We start from the raw sequence: 15,630 nt of genomic DNA, 5'->3' as shown, positions 1-15,630 counted from the left end.
GCCAGAGAGATGCTGAGGGGGAAGATGGGCCACTTGTTTTCTCTCCTACCTGCAGTGGGGGTGAAGAATGTGAAATCTGGGGCCCCCCTGGTGTGCAAGGGGTTAAGCACAGCACTGTGAAGCTATCGGCAACCTCTGCAGCACGAGTTCAGCCTGGCCAGGGAGATGGCCCACAGGGCACAGCAGACCTCTCCTGGCTCCTCACTGCTCCCCTCTGCAGTGTATTTCAGTCAGTCTGCCTGTTCTGCTCCCCACACTGTCTCTGGTGGATCCTCTCACCCCCACACCTCTGGCCTGTACCCCAGTTCTTATATGCATAAATAAATAAATCTTTAAAAACAAAAAAGAATGTGAAACCTGAAGCTGCAGGTGCAGGTACTGCTCCCTCCCCCGGGGGCAAACAACCTGACAAAATGACCCGTGATCAGGCCACTAGAGCAACGGCGCACCTCTTGCTGCGTGAGCCCCAGCGAGCCCCTGCCCTCTCCAGTTCTCACTACTGAAGGGTGGGGGGTAGGACACTTGTTCTTTTCTCATCTACTGGGTTCACCACCAGGACATCCTCTTTCCTGGTTTCCTCCTTGGCAGTCTGTGCCCCTCCTGCCACATGCCTCTGAGACTCGGGGTTAGAAACCCGGTGGGATGGTGCCTACTTCTCAGACTGGGAAACTGAAGCTCAGTCCTTAGGTCAATCTCCTACAGGACCTCAGAAATGAGCTGCACTGTTCTCACTGCACAGATGAGGACCAGGGCCCAGGGAGGGAGGAAGAGCACCCCGAGCCGGGACCCATCTCATGTTGGAGCTCAGCTCCGCTGCCCACACTGGCGAAGACAGCCACCCCCACCGGCTGCTGGGAGCGCCCCATCCAGCCTTCCCCCACCCCTGCCCTGTGCCTGGCTGAGGGGGCCTCGAGGAGTCACACAGCATTCTGCCCTGGAGTCAGCCTGGTGGAGGAGATGGAGACCCCAGGGCCAGGCTGAGGGGTAGCTCTGAAAGGGCAGCCAGTGACTCTCAGAGAGGGCAGGAAAGGCTGCCCAGAGGAGACGGTGTTTAGGCAGGATTGCCAAGGATGGGCTAGGACTTGGGAAGATGGAAGTGAAAGGCTTAGAGAAGGACGGTCTAGGGGAAACCATTTAGGCACACAAAGGTGGAGGCCCAAGGAAGGGGCTGGGAGGGGCAGGAGAAGGGACGAGCACACTTTGCCACAAGGGCTCAGAAAGCCAGGCTAAGAAGCCGGGAGCACGCGGGTTGTAAGAGGGGCTCCTGGGCAATTCACAGCAAGGTTGGCATGGGAAGAAGGCCGGGAAGCCGGCAGGGAGGCCAGACTGTAGAACTTCCCCCCCCCCAGAGGGAAACAGCTGGGTGTCCCATGGCTTTGGGGATGAAACGGAGACCCCCGGGGGCAGCTTCACAGCATGAAGGGGTTCTCTGGGTATCTGCAGCCCTTCTGGGCTCCAGATCCTGCTCTGCGCCTGTATGTTCCTGCACATGGCGGCCCTGAGTGTCAGTGCCTCCTCCTCCCAGTGCCCAGCAGAGGACAAATCAGTGCCTTAGTACGTCCGGTCCACATCCTCCTCCTCGGATGGAGAGATGGGGGCCGGGGCCCGGCACAACAGTTCCCTTCTTTGTGCCCCAGATTTCTCACCTGTAAATGGAAGGTCTTTTCTGCTCTACTGGGCCAAGCTGTCCCCACCCTTTGCTCCTTTCCAGCACCCCTGCTCCAGGTAGTGCTTATCCTCAATTGGCCTTGGTGTATTCATCTGCAAAATGGGGCTCCTAGCCCGGCCATCCCTCCCAGGGTGCCGGAGATGTCACTGGGTTTATTCCATGCACCCTGAAATGAGCTTCGTTCCACTCTGAGAGACCCACCACACGGTCAAGTGCAGGAGGGGGGTCCGGTCAACTGGGGCAGTGCCTGGGGACATGTGGCACCTTCCTCTCTTCCAAACATGCCTGAGCTCTGGCTACTGGGGTCTCTGGGGCCAGACATACAGCAGACCCAGGCTCTGCCCGAAACAGCTCCCACTCGAGGCGCAAGTCAGGCGCTGCGGGACCTGGAAGGGGAGCTCTCTGCGAAGGGAGCCTGCAGCGACACTGCAGTGCCCGGGTTTCCTAGGTAGGCAGAATAACGGCCCCCAAAGACATCCACATCCCAACCCCTACAGCCTGGGAACGCTACTGTGTAAGGTCAAGTGACTTCCAGATGCGATTAAAGATCCTGAGGGAGGATTATCCTGGTTTATCCAGATGGGCCCTGCATGTCATTATGAATGTCCTTACGAGAGGGCTTCAAGGGGGGACTAGACCCCACGAAAGGAAGGAGGCAGCAAGATGGAGGTAGAAACTGGGTGATGAGGCCACGGAATGCCAGAAGCCGCTGGGAGAGACAAGGAACACTTTCTCCGCTGGAGCCTCCAGAAGGACCTAGACTGCGTGATGGCAAGGATGATAAGACGCCTTTGAGGCGTGTGACCTCCCAGACTGTAAGGGAAGGGATTTGTGTAATGAGTGGTAGCAGCTACAGGACAGGCACGCTGTTCCTGAAGAAGAGTGGGTGTGATGCAGACAGCCCCACCCCCACCCCCCTCTCCTGCTCAGGAGGCCAGTGACTGGCTGAGGATGAAGTTCTTACTCCTTGAGTTGCAACAGTGTGAACAAAGTCACCCCAAACTTCCTTGCCTTAGTTACTATTATTAGTAATAAACACTTGGGCTCCCTCCCCAACCCCCTGACTGGCATAAGTCACACAGCAGCAGTGGGCACTGGGGTGGGGTCTGGCTGGCAGGGGCAGGCAGAACAGACCAACAGGCTCTCTAGCTTTTGCCCCCAGACCCTGTGGCTCTCCCCTGGGCACCCTTCAGCAGTGATGGACAGCCGGGTACCAATAGATGGGCTTTGCTCTAGCCACTTTCCCCTGCAGCTGACCAGGTGCCCCAATGTGGCAGAAAACTACAGCCCACACCACAGGCCATCACAGCTGCAACCGCCAGTACCCCACACGCCAGGAGCTGGGAAATCTTGGGGGCCTAAGAAACATATCTCCAGGCAAGTAGAATAGAGAGCTGAAACGCAGGCCATCCCAGCAAGCAAATGCTCATATTGCACCACGTTTCCTTTCCAAGCCTATGGGCTGACTTCACAAGGCATCCTGGACTGGATTAGAACCCCAAAGGGATTTGACCCATTTTGCCTTTAGTGAGCAGGGAAGGCACGGCCTGAGGCCCAAGGGAAGTGAAATGGCTCTTAGCTATAGTGAGGCAATCCCAGGCACCACCATCTACAGAGGAGAAGCTGCAGGTACGGGAGCCTGGAAGGCAACTCCTGGGGGGACCACTACCACCCAAGGAAGTTTTGGAAAGTTTTCAGCGGGAGGAGCGAGGCATGAAGGGGCCCTCTGGGAGGGGCTCAAGGAACAGAGGAGGGTGACTGCGTAAACATTCAAAGACAGGTGGCAAGGTGAGCATCCCAGCTGCAGACAGACTTGTACCCAGGCCCTGAGATGGCTGGGGAGCAGCTTGGGGAGGGGCTAGCAGACCCACTTCTGCAGCTGGGGGACCCCAAGGCCCACTGTTGAGCATTCTGCTTTTAGTTTAGGGGATGGGTGCTTTCGTGAGGCCCAGGGATGAGGTGAAGCAAACAGTAAGCCCTCCCATGAGAGGGGTCTGAGAGAGTCAGGGTTTCTCCACCCACTCAAGCCTAGAGAGAGATCCAGTTCCTTCTCCCAAAGTTGGCTCCCCCTTCCTCTAGGCTGTCTCCCCCAGAGAGGGGGGATTAAGTGATGCTGATTATTAGTTACTATGAATTTTAATGGCTACCAAACACCGCACACTTAGTAAAGTACTTTCAGTGACACGCTCTACCTTCATCACCGAGATTCCTGAATCCCTGAGACTAGGCAGGGATGGGCTAGAGCAAAGCTCATCTATTTATGCCCTTCGAGATCACATACTGAGAGTAAGAATCTGGACACAAGGATAGACCTTGCAAGCGAGAGGGGTGGTGGAGGGAGGGTTGCCTGTGTCCACTGGGGCTCCATGAGGACCTCTGTTCAGAGCTTCAGATGTGAAAGCCCAAAAGGGCAAGCAGAGGAAAAAGCAGCCAGAGACAGGGCTAACCTGGGAGCAGTGTCTGGGTCACCCCGAGAAGCCCACAGGCCTCTCACAACCCTGTGTTCAACCAACACTTAGCTGACTCCCCCAGATCTGCTCTATCCCCAGTGGCCCGTCTCAGAGAGGGATCTCCCTCCTACCCTTCCCCTTGCTGGGGCCTGCGCAGCCCCTTAGCACCACCTGTTCACCCCTACAACCCCATCAGAGCCTCTCCTCCCAAGTCAAGTCAAAGCCTCAGGAGAGGGGAGGAGAGGGGAGAGATAGGGGCTTCTCACTGCACTGGCGTCAAAGTGACCCACCAACAGCAGCCAAACTGACACATCTCGAAGCACAGTGGACTATTTACTGCCCCACCCCACCGACTATCATCTAATGTCACACCCGTAGGCCTTTGTCTATGCGATTCCCTAGGCCTGCAATGCGCTGTCCTTTCTTCCCTGCCTGGTGAGCTTTTCTTTCTTTGAGACCCATCCATACATCTGCAGTGAGATCACTCCCAGGTAGGGACTGGCCTCTCCCTGCCTTGGGCTCCCAGCCATGGGTACCACTCTAGCCAGGGTCTTATCTGTGGACTCACCTGCCTCGCCAGTCCGAAAAGAGGCTCCTTAGGGCCATGACCCCACCCAAGCACCTTTGTCCTAGCACCTAGCTGTGGCCTGACCTGAAGCAGCAGCAGCTGGACCCATCCAGTCCCTCTGGAGGACTACTCCTATCCCCATCCTGGAACTCTGGGGACTGGAATAGGGACTCAAATTCCGGAGAGGGGGATCCTCAATCCTTGCAGCAGAACACGGTTGGTCCCACAGGAGCCTTCACTCTTTTTTTTTTTTTAATATTTTATTTTATATAATTCTTACATCATTTTTCATTTTTGCACATTTTCATTTTGGAGCCTTCACTCTTAGGGTAGGCTGAGGCTACCTTCTAACCCTTCTCTTCCAAGAAGTCTGCCTAGATTTCTCCCTCCCTAGAATCTTAGCTTCCCTTAGCACTTCTCTCCCCAACAATGCTAGTGCAAGAAGATTCTGGCTTGAGAGCTGACCCAGGTTCAAACTCAGTCTTTGGAAGAGAAGGCTGCACACGCCATCCCTCTGTGGCCCACGCTCCTCATCCCTATGGGGTCTAGGGTTGAAGCCCACGACAAAAAAATAAGGTTGGAGAAAACATGGCACCTGTTAATGATCTTCTGCCCGACTTCACCTCTGAACCCCAGATCCCCAAACTCTGAGGGGCAGAGAAACCCAAGACTCACCCTCTCCCAGAGCTCCTGGACCCCAACACATCGGCATCCAGCAACCCAGGAAACAAGGCCCCTAATCAAACCGGGAGGGGGGGTCGGGAAGGGATTGGGCCCTGGCCAGCTCCCTGCCATCCCTTTCCTTAGCTTCCAGAGCCTGGACAGGGGTGGGGGGTACGGGGGGGGGGGGTGGTGTAGCTGAATGGGTGGAAGGCTGGGAAGGGACAGGCTGTGAGGAAGAGGAGGGGCTTAAATCCCCGCCGCGCGACTGACCCGGGAGGCCCGGGGAGAGGGGCAGAGGGCCCTCGTCGCGGGGGGACAGCTCCCCCCCTCCACCCAGGGGGCTCCTCGAGGTCCCCGCTCCCACCTCCGGGCCCCAGGTCAGCGCTCACCTCCGTGCAGCCCGGCCTGTGGGATGCGCGCGCCGCCCCGCACACACCCCTCCCGGCGCGCGCCCCGCTCTGCGCAGCGCCTCCTACCTGCCGGCCCCGCAGGTGGCGCCGCGCTGGGGGTGCAGCGCGCAGCGCCCACGCCAGTGCTGAGGACTGGTCGGCCCCGGGCTCGGGCCGGGGATCCCCTGCGGCCGGTCTGGGGCGGGGGCGGGAACTCAGGCGCCCCGGCTGCGACCCGCCCCGCCCCCGGCCTCCGCCCCGCGCGCCCCGCCCCGCGGTCGCCGCCCATTGGGACGGGGGCGTGGCCAGTAGCGGGGAGGGCGTGGCCAGCGCGAAGTGGGCGTGGTCATCTGGGCGGGGGTGCGTCCCGCGCATGCGCACGGGGGCCCCGGCGAGAGGCTGGGGAGCTGGGCTGCTGGTTCTAGCTCCGAGTGGGAGGGGGTGTCTGGAACCCGCTCGGCTCGATCCGGCCCCGAAGGTTGGGTCACGGCAGGGCACGACAGCGAGGGCCACGGCAGGGGTCTAGGGAAAGGATTCAGGGGGGCAGCGCACAGCTGCACCCCCATCTTGCCCATATCCGTTTGCAAGTGTCTTATGGGGAGGGACCGGCCGGCGGGCTCCGGGCAGCTCCCCCGCCAGCCGGGAGCCGCTCCGGGACTTGTGTGGGGGATTGAAGGGGGCATGTGTGAATGACTAATCTGGGGGCGCAGGGGGGCGCAGGGCTTGATCGCCTCCTGTCCACCAGAGGCCCCTGCTGCCCGGAGACTTGCATCACTTCTCGTCGGGGGAGGAACCTAAGTCCTCGCAGCCTCCTCTCCAGGCTTCCCAGTCTGGGCCCATGAGTTCACCCACCTCGCAGCCTCTCAAATCATCGAGCTTCCCGCCCCACACAGCCTCTGTCCCAGGCCTCCCAGATGTGGCTCCAGTCCCTCAGGAGCTTCCTACCAGCCAGGGAAGACTTTCAAATATGCGGCCATGACCCACCATCCGCAAGGTTCCAAGACTGAACCCCTGTCTGATGGCCCCACCTGTACCCCACTCTGCTGCCTGTACCCTGGGCTGCAGCCCCCCTTCTCTAACAGTCATCCAGTGGTGCCCCCCCAGGCCCTCAGCACTGCCTCAGGCCTCCTCTCTCTTTAACCTCTCCCCACCCTAGACCTTATTTATGCTGATCAGCCTTTTTCTGGAAGATTCTACCTTCCCTGGTCACCAGTCCTGAATTCAGCCTTTGGCTTTAATGCCATCTCCACCAGCTAGACCCAACCCTCTTTCCTGAGCATTGTCACAGTATTGTCCTTTGCCTCTTCCACAGACTCGTGCTGCCCCTTCCGGTTAGTGGAGGCTCCTGGAGAGCAGAGGCTGAGGCTCCGTCTGGGGAAACAGTAGTACCTGGTGAAGTGGGAACCTCTGGGCCCAGTCCTCATTGTGCCTCTATCCTTTCTGAGTGTCGTCTTCCTGTCTGTATAATGGAGGTGTGTGATGATCAATTACAGGCCAGTTGTGGGGCTCAGTGAGGCCCCATCATGTAAGGTGCTGGCACCTGTGCCTCTGGGCTGGTATTGTGTTGGGGTGCAGCTGGGGTCACGTCTGAGAAAATATGTCTGCCTCATGGTGGAGTTCAAGGCATGTGCAGACCCCCTCCTGTGTTTCAGAGCGTGAAACTGTTATAGGACAGGGAGAGGGGCAGCCCAAACCCCGCAAACCTCCCTATTCTAAATGGGTTCTGCCATCCGCCACATCAACACAAAACATAGGAGACTTTAATGGGAAGGAACTTTAATAAAACTAGGAAGCAATACAGGAAAGGCAAAGAATCTAGTTTCTAAATGAAGCACCCAAAGTTACCCGTCCCCTTGTGGGTAAAACTCCATCCAAATGGGATTGGCCCAGAGCAAGGCCCCAAAGCCTGCCACAAGTCTAAAGCATCTTCCAGTGGGGACCCACAGAAAAGGGTCAGAAACAACCAGACAAGCCCGGAAGGAAAAGAGCAAAATCAACATCAAGATAAAAGCTGCCATTGTCACCTCCCCACGGGTCTCACCCACATCTGTGTCACCCAGTCCACGACCAAGACAAGCGCAGTTTCTTCACGGGTCTCCTGGCTCCATCCTGCTGCCTTCCTCTGTCTCCTCTGCACCTTCTCCTCTTCCTGCTCAGCTCCACCCTCCCTTGGGTGGGGCAGGGAACCTCCCCCTTTCCTGGGGACCACCCTGTTACAAAACCACTAGAGGGATGTTGTCGTGTGTGCATGCATGGGCTCTGGACTCACTGCCTGGGCTCTTATTAGCTTTGTGAGCTGAGGTATTTGGCCCAACCTCTCTGTTCCCCAGTAGTCTCAGTGCAGTGGCACCCATACCCCAGGCGTGTTGTAGGAATAAGTGGACAGGCCCATGTCAAGCCCTAAAGTGGGCCCTGGATCCAAGTAAATGCTCAGCATGGTTTAGCTGATGTTATTTTCATGTAGCCTGACCCCTTCATATTTTGAAGGCTCTGGGTCCCCAGAAGCAGAGCTATGTATACAAGGCCAGCTAGAAGCCCCAGCATCCCAGAATGCTAGAACTTGAAGGGCCCACCTCAGAGCCTGTCTCTGGCAGCCCCCATCTTCTCTGACAGGGGAAGAAAGAGACCTACAGAGAGACAGTCACCTGCCCAGGGCACCTAGCATCAGAGGGAGAGAGGTTTTGAGACAAGCCAGGGGGAGCCTGGCTGCCCAACAAATCTGGGGGAGAGGTGAGGCTTTAGGGGTGCTCTGGTCTAGGACCCTGCTGCTCGGTTTTCATAAACTGAGTCATCCAGAGGTGCCACCATGGGGCCTGATAGATAAGGGCTTTTCCCATTTAATTTTCCCCACCACCCTATGCAGGGTCCCTTATTATCCTCATTTTAGAGGTGACGCGGTGAGCCTCAGGGAGATGGCCTGGGTTGCATAATTAGGAAATGACAGAACTGGGATCCACACCAACACTGAGTGACTGTACTCTTGTGTCATCCCCTCCTCCTCCTCTTCTCTCTTCCAGCTGTCCCCCGACTTCTGTAGGTTCCTTCACGCACCCTGAACTATGTCATCTTCTTCACATGTGGAGTGTGTGTGTGTGTGTGTCGATCTCTGTCCAATTTTTTCCTCTTTATAAGGGCATCAGTCATATGGATTAGGGTCTACCCAAATGACCTCATTTTAATTTGATCATCTCTATTAAGACCTTATTTCCAAATAAGGTTACATTCTGGGGTACTGGGGTTAAAGGTCAATAGCTTTGGGGCAATAAAATTCAATTCTTAATAAATATGTTCCATATTAATGAATCACATGATTTTCTCAATAGATTGGGGGGAGCCTTGAATAAAATTCAACACCTATTCATGATATGTTCCAATAAAGTAGCAACAGAGAGATACTTCATCAATATGATAAAATAAAGCCAGCATCTTATTTAATCAAGAAACTTTGGAAGGGCCTTCCTAGTGGTGCAGAGGTTAAGATTCAGGGCTATCAAGCTATCGCCAGACACTGTGGCCTGAGTTTGATCCTCTGCCAGGGAGCTACCCATATGGCACAGCAGACCTCTCCTAACTTGCCCGCTGCTCCCCTCAGCAGTGTACTTTGGTCAGTCTGCCTGTTCTGCTCCCCATTCTGTGTCTGGTGAATCCTCTCACACCCTCCACACACCTCTGCCCTAAACCTCAGTTCTTCTATCCAAAAACAAAACAAAACAAAACAAAACAACCACCACTTTGGAAATATTTCCTGTAAGATCAGGAATAAGGCCGGACGGCCACTATCTCCACCACTATTGCACATGTACCAGACATATTACTAATACAATTAGACACAATGAATCAATTGATCACCTAAGAATAAGAAGAAATTGAACTGTCTCTATTTGCAAATGATAAGTTATACCTGAAACCCCCCTGAGAATTAATGATAAAACTAACTCAAACAGTAAAAGATTTCAGTGAAGTAGCAGTACATAAAAAAAAAAATTTTTTTTTAAAGCTTTTTTATTTATTTATCCAAGCACTGGGTACAGTCAGAAGCGCGGGAGGGTGAGAGAATTCTCCAGAGCCAGAGCGGGGAGCAGAACAGGCAGACTGACAGAGGACACTGCTGAGGGGAGCAGCGAGCGAGGCAGAAGAGGTCTGCGCACCATGTGGGACCCCGCTGGCGGTCGGGGATCGAACTGGCGCTGCAGAGGCTGTGGGCATCTTCTCAGCCCAGCACTCAAACACTGCACCAACGGGGAGGCCCACAGTACATAAAATTAAAACACAAAATTCAGTTGTACGTATACAAACAATAGCAGAGGCCATCGAGGAGAGAAAACCCTATTTATAATAAAATCAAAAAGTAAATCCTTAGGATCAAATTTAATGAGATGCATAAAATTTATAGGAGTAGAACTTTAAACATTCTTGCATGACCCAGGAGAACAAATGGAGAATCATCCTCTGTTCTTGGATGGAATGTGTCAACATTATAAAGATATCAATTCTCCCTAACTTAATTTGTAAATTCAATGCAAATCCAATACAAGTACCAACAAGCTGTTTTATGAAAACAGACAAGTCAATAACAAAGTCTGTTGGGAAAAATAAACAGGCTAGAATAGGAGGGAAAATACTGGAAAAGAAAAACTGTGAGGGAAAAGTAAACTTTCCAAAGCTTAAAAAAACAAAAGCTTCTGTAATTAAAAATGGGTGGTGTTGGTGCAGGAAGAGGCGAATTGAAATACATTGGAAAATTTAAAGTTAGACCCGAATACATCTTTACCCTGGCAAATTGAGATGCCATCTTTGTTACATACTAAAGAGGGACTTTGTCATAAATGGTGCTGGGACAAGTGGGTAGCTATTTGGGGAAAGGTAAAATTAGATCCATATGTCACACCCAACAAAAGAATAACTACATGGATTAGGGTTCTCAGTATAAGATCTAAAACGATAAAGGACCAGAAAAAAACTTGAGTGATTTCATCTTTAATTTTGATGCTGAGAAAGAATTTCCATGATTCAAAACCCAGAGACCATTAAAGACAAAATCGGGAACCCTCCCTCAGGCAGATATGGGTCTACGCTCTCAGCTCAGGAGACTCCAAGCAGCAGATTGAGCCAGGGGGGATTGCTCAGCTCAGCACAGAGTGGGGGAGGGGGGGCAGGCGTGAAGTGGGGTTTCCCTGGGGTCTTCTTGCTGGGCCTGAAAAGACATGTAGGTCCTGAGGGTAGCCAGGGAAGGTGGATCCAGGTCCCCTTAGCACCTGGGGACAGAAGCTCGTTAACCTAAGCTTTTGGGTTTAGTTGCAGGTTTTAGGTACTCTGCTGCCTGGGAGGGGCCCCGGGAGACCATTTGGACAACGATTTGAGCTGGGATTGGGTGGGGTTGCACCAAGAGCCTCTAGCCATGCAGGGAGCTGTCCCCCATCTCCGTGGGACTCCCTTCTCCCCAACTCTGTGAAGAACCTAGCACTGTTCAGGTGTGTGGGGATGGGATTCAGAAGCCTTCAACCTGGGCCTGGCAGTGAGACCTGGGGGAGGCTGCTGTGGAGAGGAGTGGGAGCCGTGGAGGGGACTGGGGTGTGTGGGAGGGTGGGGAACCTGGCTGACGTCTGGCATCAGGAGACATCCCCGCGCACACCTGCCTCTGTCAGCATGCTGGGTGCTGTAGGGGCAGGGTGGAAGGGTCCGAAGCAGCTGGGATATGACGTGAGGGACCCCCATCACCCTCAGGTGCTGCCACAGGCTCCCCAGGACTCCTTACTCTCAAATACCTCCATCCTGGGGCCCACAGAGCCCCCTGTCTGCTGGGCCTGCCTGCCCCAGTCACCCCACCATTACCTGAAGCAGCTGCCCTCCGTGCTCTGACACACTCCCCACCCCTCCCCTCTGCCTCCTCCCAAGACACCTCCTTACCCCCAACTCACACCTATTATTGCTCCCCAAGACCCCCTTCTGCTCCCCAGATCCCTTCTACCCCAGCAGCCAAATGAACTTTCCAAAATACAAACCCAATCTCCCACTCTGGCAGACAGGATTAAAAATAAAAGCTGACATTTTAACAACTGATGTCATTTCTTTCTGCCTGTTTGGGAGCAGATTTAACCTTTTACATAGACTGTCCTTCTGCGGGGATAACCCATTAACAGGCCTGTTTGTTACTCAGAGGACTGGTGGGGTGTAGGTGGGGGTAGGAAGAAGGGGGTCAACATGTAAATGACCATCCAGGGTGCAGAGGGATCATCCCCCAAAATCCGTAAAATGTTGACACTGGCTGAGCTGCTCTCCTGGCTTCATATTAGGGAAGGCCATTTGGGTAATGATGGGCTCTGCAGCCAAAGAGGGGAGACTTGGGCACCCCTGGGGTATCTGTGTGAGGCCCAACCCCTGGGACTGCCACAGGCTGGCCACCAAGTTGGGCAGGGCCTCTGTGGCGTCTCGTTTCTCCTGGCCCTGCTTGGCTCTAGGCTCACCCCTTTCTTCCAGGTCCCCGGTGCACACACTTGAGGGTCCCCGAATGTGCCCCTCCCTCAGTGGGACTACTCCCTCCCAGTCCTGTCCCCGCTCCTCAGTCTCAGCACTCAAGCTCCTGCAATCATCTCCCTACTGCCTCTGCGGTGGGGGGGGGGCTGCCCACACTGGTTTGCACCCTGCCCCCTGCCTGGTTTGCCCACTTCTGTCTCCTTGTCTCACAGTCATCTCTGGTCCCAGAGGTTCCTGCTCTGGTTTCATTGTGTCCTTCCCTATTATCCCCATTCCTGCCAGAGGCGACCCATGAGGTGTTTAATATGTGTCCTTAGACCATGTGTCTTACTTATATTTACATAAATGTAATTTCCTCTCTACTTTTCTCTCGTTGCACTAAGTGCTACGCTTCTAAGATCCCTCCTTGTCTCTAGGTATAGTGTCTACACCGTTGCTTCCGGTTCCTTGGTGGCCCTGGAGGGACTGGGCTCTGGGGACCGGACCCCTCGGTGGCCTGCAGTGAGCCTCCTCACACGTGCAGACTAGAGTTCCTTTGGAACATTAACTCAGAACGCTGTGGTTGGGAGACAGGAGCCATGTGGGCCACTCACTGTAATGAAGTAGGCAGGATTCATCCAGAAAGCCCCCCAGCCACCCCCACCCATATGCACATATCCCTGACATTGACATTTATGGTAACTTCTAATTTCTAATTGTCTGTAAGTGTAAATATCTCCTTGTTTTCATTTGTCTTTTATTCTGATCCTTCATCATTGGAGGATCTTCTCTAAGAAACAAGCATTGGTGAAGATGTGGAGAAAAGGGAACCCTCATACACGGTGGATGGGACTATAAATGGGTGTGAGCACTGTGAGGTCCTAAAAAATATTCACAGTAGAAACATCAGAGGCGCCAGCGATCCTCTTTTGGATGTTCACACAAATAATATGAAAACACTAATTTTTAAAAAAAGATTTATTTATTTATGCATACAAGAACTGGGGTGCAGGCCAGAGGTGTGGGGGGTGAGAGGATTCACCAGAGACAGAGTGGGGAGCAGAACAGGCAGACTGACAGAAGTGCACTGCTGAGGGGAGCAGCGGGCAGGACAGGAGAGGTCTGCTGGCCAGGGATTGAGCTTGTGCTGAGAGGCTGTGGATCGCTTCATAGTGCTGCATCTTAACCCTTTGCACCACCAGGGAGGCCCCAACGTTAAATCTTTAGAAAGTTGAAAGAATAGAATGAGGAACATCTTTATGTTCTTTTTAGGATCTTGCTACATTTGCTAGATCTCCTTCCCTCTCTGTCTCACACACAGTCACACTGTTCATGCCTGGTATAAGGAAATGGTGTTAGTTTTTGTACCTTGATTTTGAATGTGGAAAACTTACCACAAAGCTGCTGGTATGTTTTTATTATTACCACAATTTGAATTAGATTTTGTGTCATGATCCTTTATCTTTACCATCTGTGATTCACTTGATTTCTATTTTGTCCCTTTTAATTTTTTTCATGGTGGATTTTCAGATTTCACCACCCACTCATGGGTCTCACTTAACTGTTAGAAAACTGCTGCTTCAGACTAGGTTGGGGGGGGCCCTCCCTCTGTGCCCCCACTGGCTGTGCTCCCGTAGGATGGGGCACCTACCTGCTCTGGGGTCACTCCTGGCACAGAGGGATAGAGCCCTGTCTGGCTGAGCTCAGTGTCCTCAACGCTCACCGTAGCTAATATTTGAGCTCTCAAATGTCCCCTGTCCAGGGCTGGACTCCAAGCTGATGTCAAGCCTGGGTTCCTTGCTGTGCCCCCAGCTGCTGTGTGAGGCTGGATTGGCTACTGGTCCTCTCTGGGCCTACTTTCCCGTCCGCTGGGGTGGAAGCAGAGAGGGCATCGTTTGGGGGGCCTTCAAGCTGACTTCCTGTCTCTCCTATTTACTCTTTTCTTCCTGGCTTGAGGGGGTGGCAGGCAAGGCATGGAGTGAGGAAAGATGAGATGGGATCTTACCGTAGAGCTCCACCCTCACCTCCCTCCTCAAAGGCTACTGCTGCTTGCTACCAAGGCACTGAAATGAGTAGAGCTGGCGACTTGAATAATGCCATGGCTGTGTGTGTGTGTGTGTGTGTGTGTGTGTTGTTTGGTAGGTAGATTAATGGTTTATAATGAGGTGAACTGGCCCCTGGGAGAGATTTAGAAATTTGCTAGGGAATTTTTTTTTGTTATGCTGAAGAATTTACACATTAAAGTGCACATTGTTCAAAAGTATTTTTAATTTGCCTTTTAAAATTATAATTAAAGAATTATAAAATTTTTGAGCCTCCCCTAGGGGTTATGTCTCAGAGCAATCATTGTTACGACCTAAGTTTGATTCCCGGCTAGGGAGCTAACCCACATGGCACAGCAGACCTCTCCTGACTCGCCCCCTGCTCCCCTCAGTAGTGTGTTTCAGTCAATCTGCCTGTTCTGTTCCCCACTCTGTCTCTGGGTGAATCCTCTCACCCTACCCTGGAGCCTCTGGCCTGCACCCCAGTTCTTATCCAGTTCTTACCCACCCACACACCCACACACACACACACACACACACAAGAATTATAAATTTTTTTTAAAAAATGTGTGGTCAGTTTATATTACCTAAGCATTTCATTGCGTTAATTTGTTGTAGAAGGGGGAAGTTGGATCTGCTAAGGTTGCAAACCTATGAGGTTTGATAATTTTCTTTTTACCAAGTCTCATCAAATCTATGTTCTTTGTATCAAGTCATTGTATTTTTGAGCTTTTGGCTTATCTTGCTGTACCCTCAAGTGTTGGACAATGCTGAACAAAAACTGGTGTGATGGGCACAACTAGTCTTGTTCTGAATCTTAAAGGAGATGCTTTCACCTTTTACTAGGTGAAATCATAGGTGGATGCTGAGTTTTATTTAAAGAAAAACTTCCTGCATCTAGGAGACTCATATTTACTTCTTTTGGTTGATGTACCACATTCACAGATGCTCATTTTTTACTCATTTATTTTGATTGCTTTTCTAATGCTAAAGCCACATGGAATTTCTGTGGTAAATCTGCCAGGTACTGATACATTGTCGCTTTCCACTTGCTAGCATTTCTGTGCGATTTTACGTCTGCTTGTGAGACAGGACCATCATTTTCCTTGCTTACAGAACCCTTGTCAATTATGTTGGCCCCAAAAAGGACGTTGAGAACTCATACTCCCAGGACCCAGATTTACACCAACCTAAAGGACAAGCTCCTGGCCTCTACAGAAACTGTGTGCAGGGTGCGCCCCCTGGCGGCCTTAGGGCGCAAGAGCTAGAGGGGCCGGGCAGGATGGGCCAGGCCGTGAGGAGCCACCAGGGGGTCCCCAGGCTGCAGGCTGTAGGCCTGCCTTGGGTAGGTGACGGAAACAAGCAGTTCAGCTTCAGAAAAGGGATGAAATGGACC

The 15,630-nt window shown here is 53.1% G+C and overlaps 1 protein-coding gene across 2 annotated transcripts in view; it reads right to left on the bottom strand.

The window, feature by feature from the left end:
- Nucleotides 1-5,872, bottom strand: part of CAPN5 (calpain 5) — a 50,620-nt gene extending 44,748 nt beyond the window's left edge. The window contains exon 1 of one of the 2 annotated variants that reach the window (XM_037523010.2): nucleotides 5,827-5,872. The gene's annotated coding sequence lies outside the window, so the exon portion shown is untranslated. Of the gene's footprint in view, nucleotides 1-5,739; nucleotides 5,777-5,826 lie in introns of those variants that run through there. The other variant, XM_037523012.2, reaches the window with a different exon arrangement.
- Between the last annotated feature and the right edge of the window lie 9,758 nt (nucleotides 5,873-15,630).

This window comes from Talpa occidentalis, unplaced genomic scaffold (assembly GCF_014898055.3).
Source record: "Talpa occidentalis isolate TD23 unplaced genomic scaffold, MPIMG_talOcc4v2.1 talOcc4.3, whole genome shotgun sequence".
In the NCBI taxonomy this organism is placed as follows: domain Eukaryota; kingdom Metazoa; phylum Chordata; class Mammalia; order Eulipotyphla; family Talpidae; genus Talpa; species Talpa occidentalis.
The sequence above is the reverse complement of the archived record's forward strand: the minus strand, read 5'-3'. Positions and strand labels throughout refer to the sequence as shown.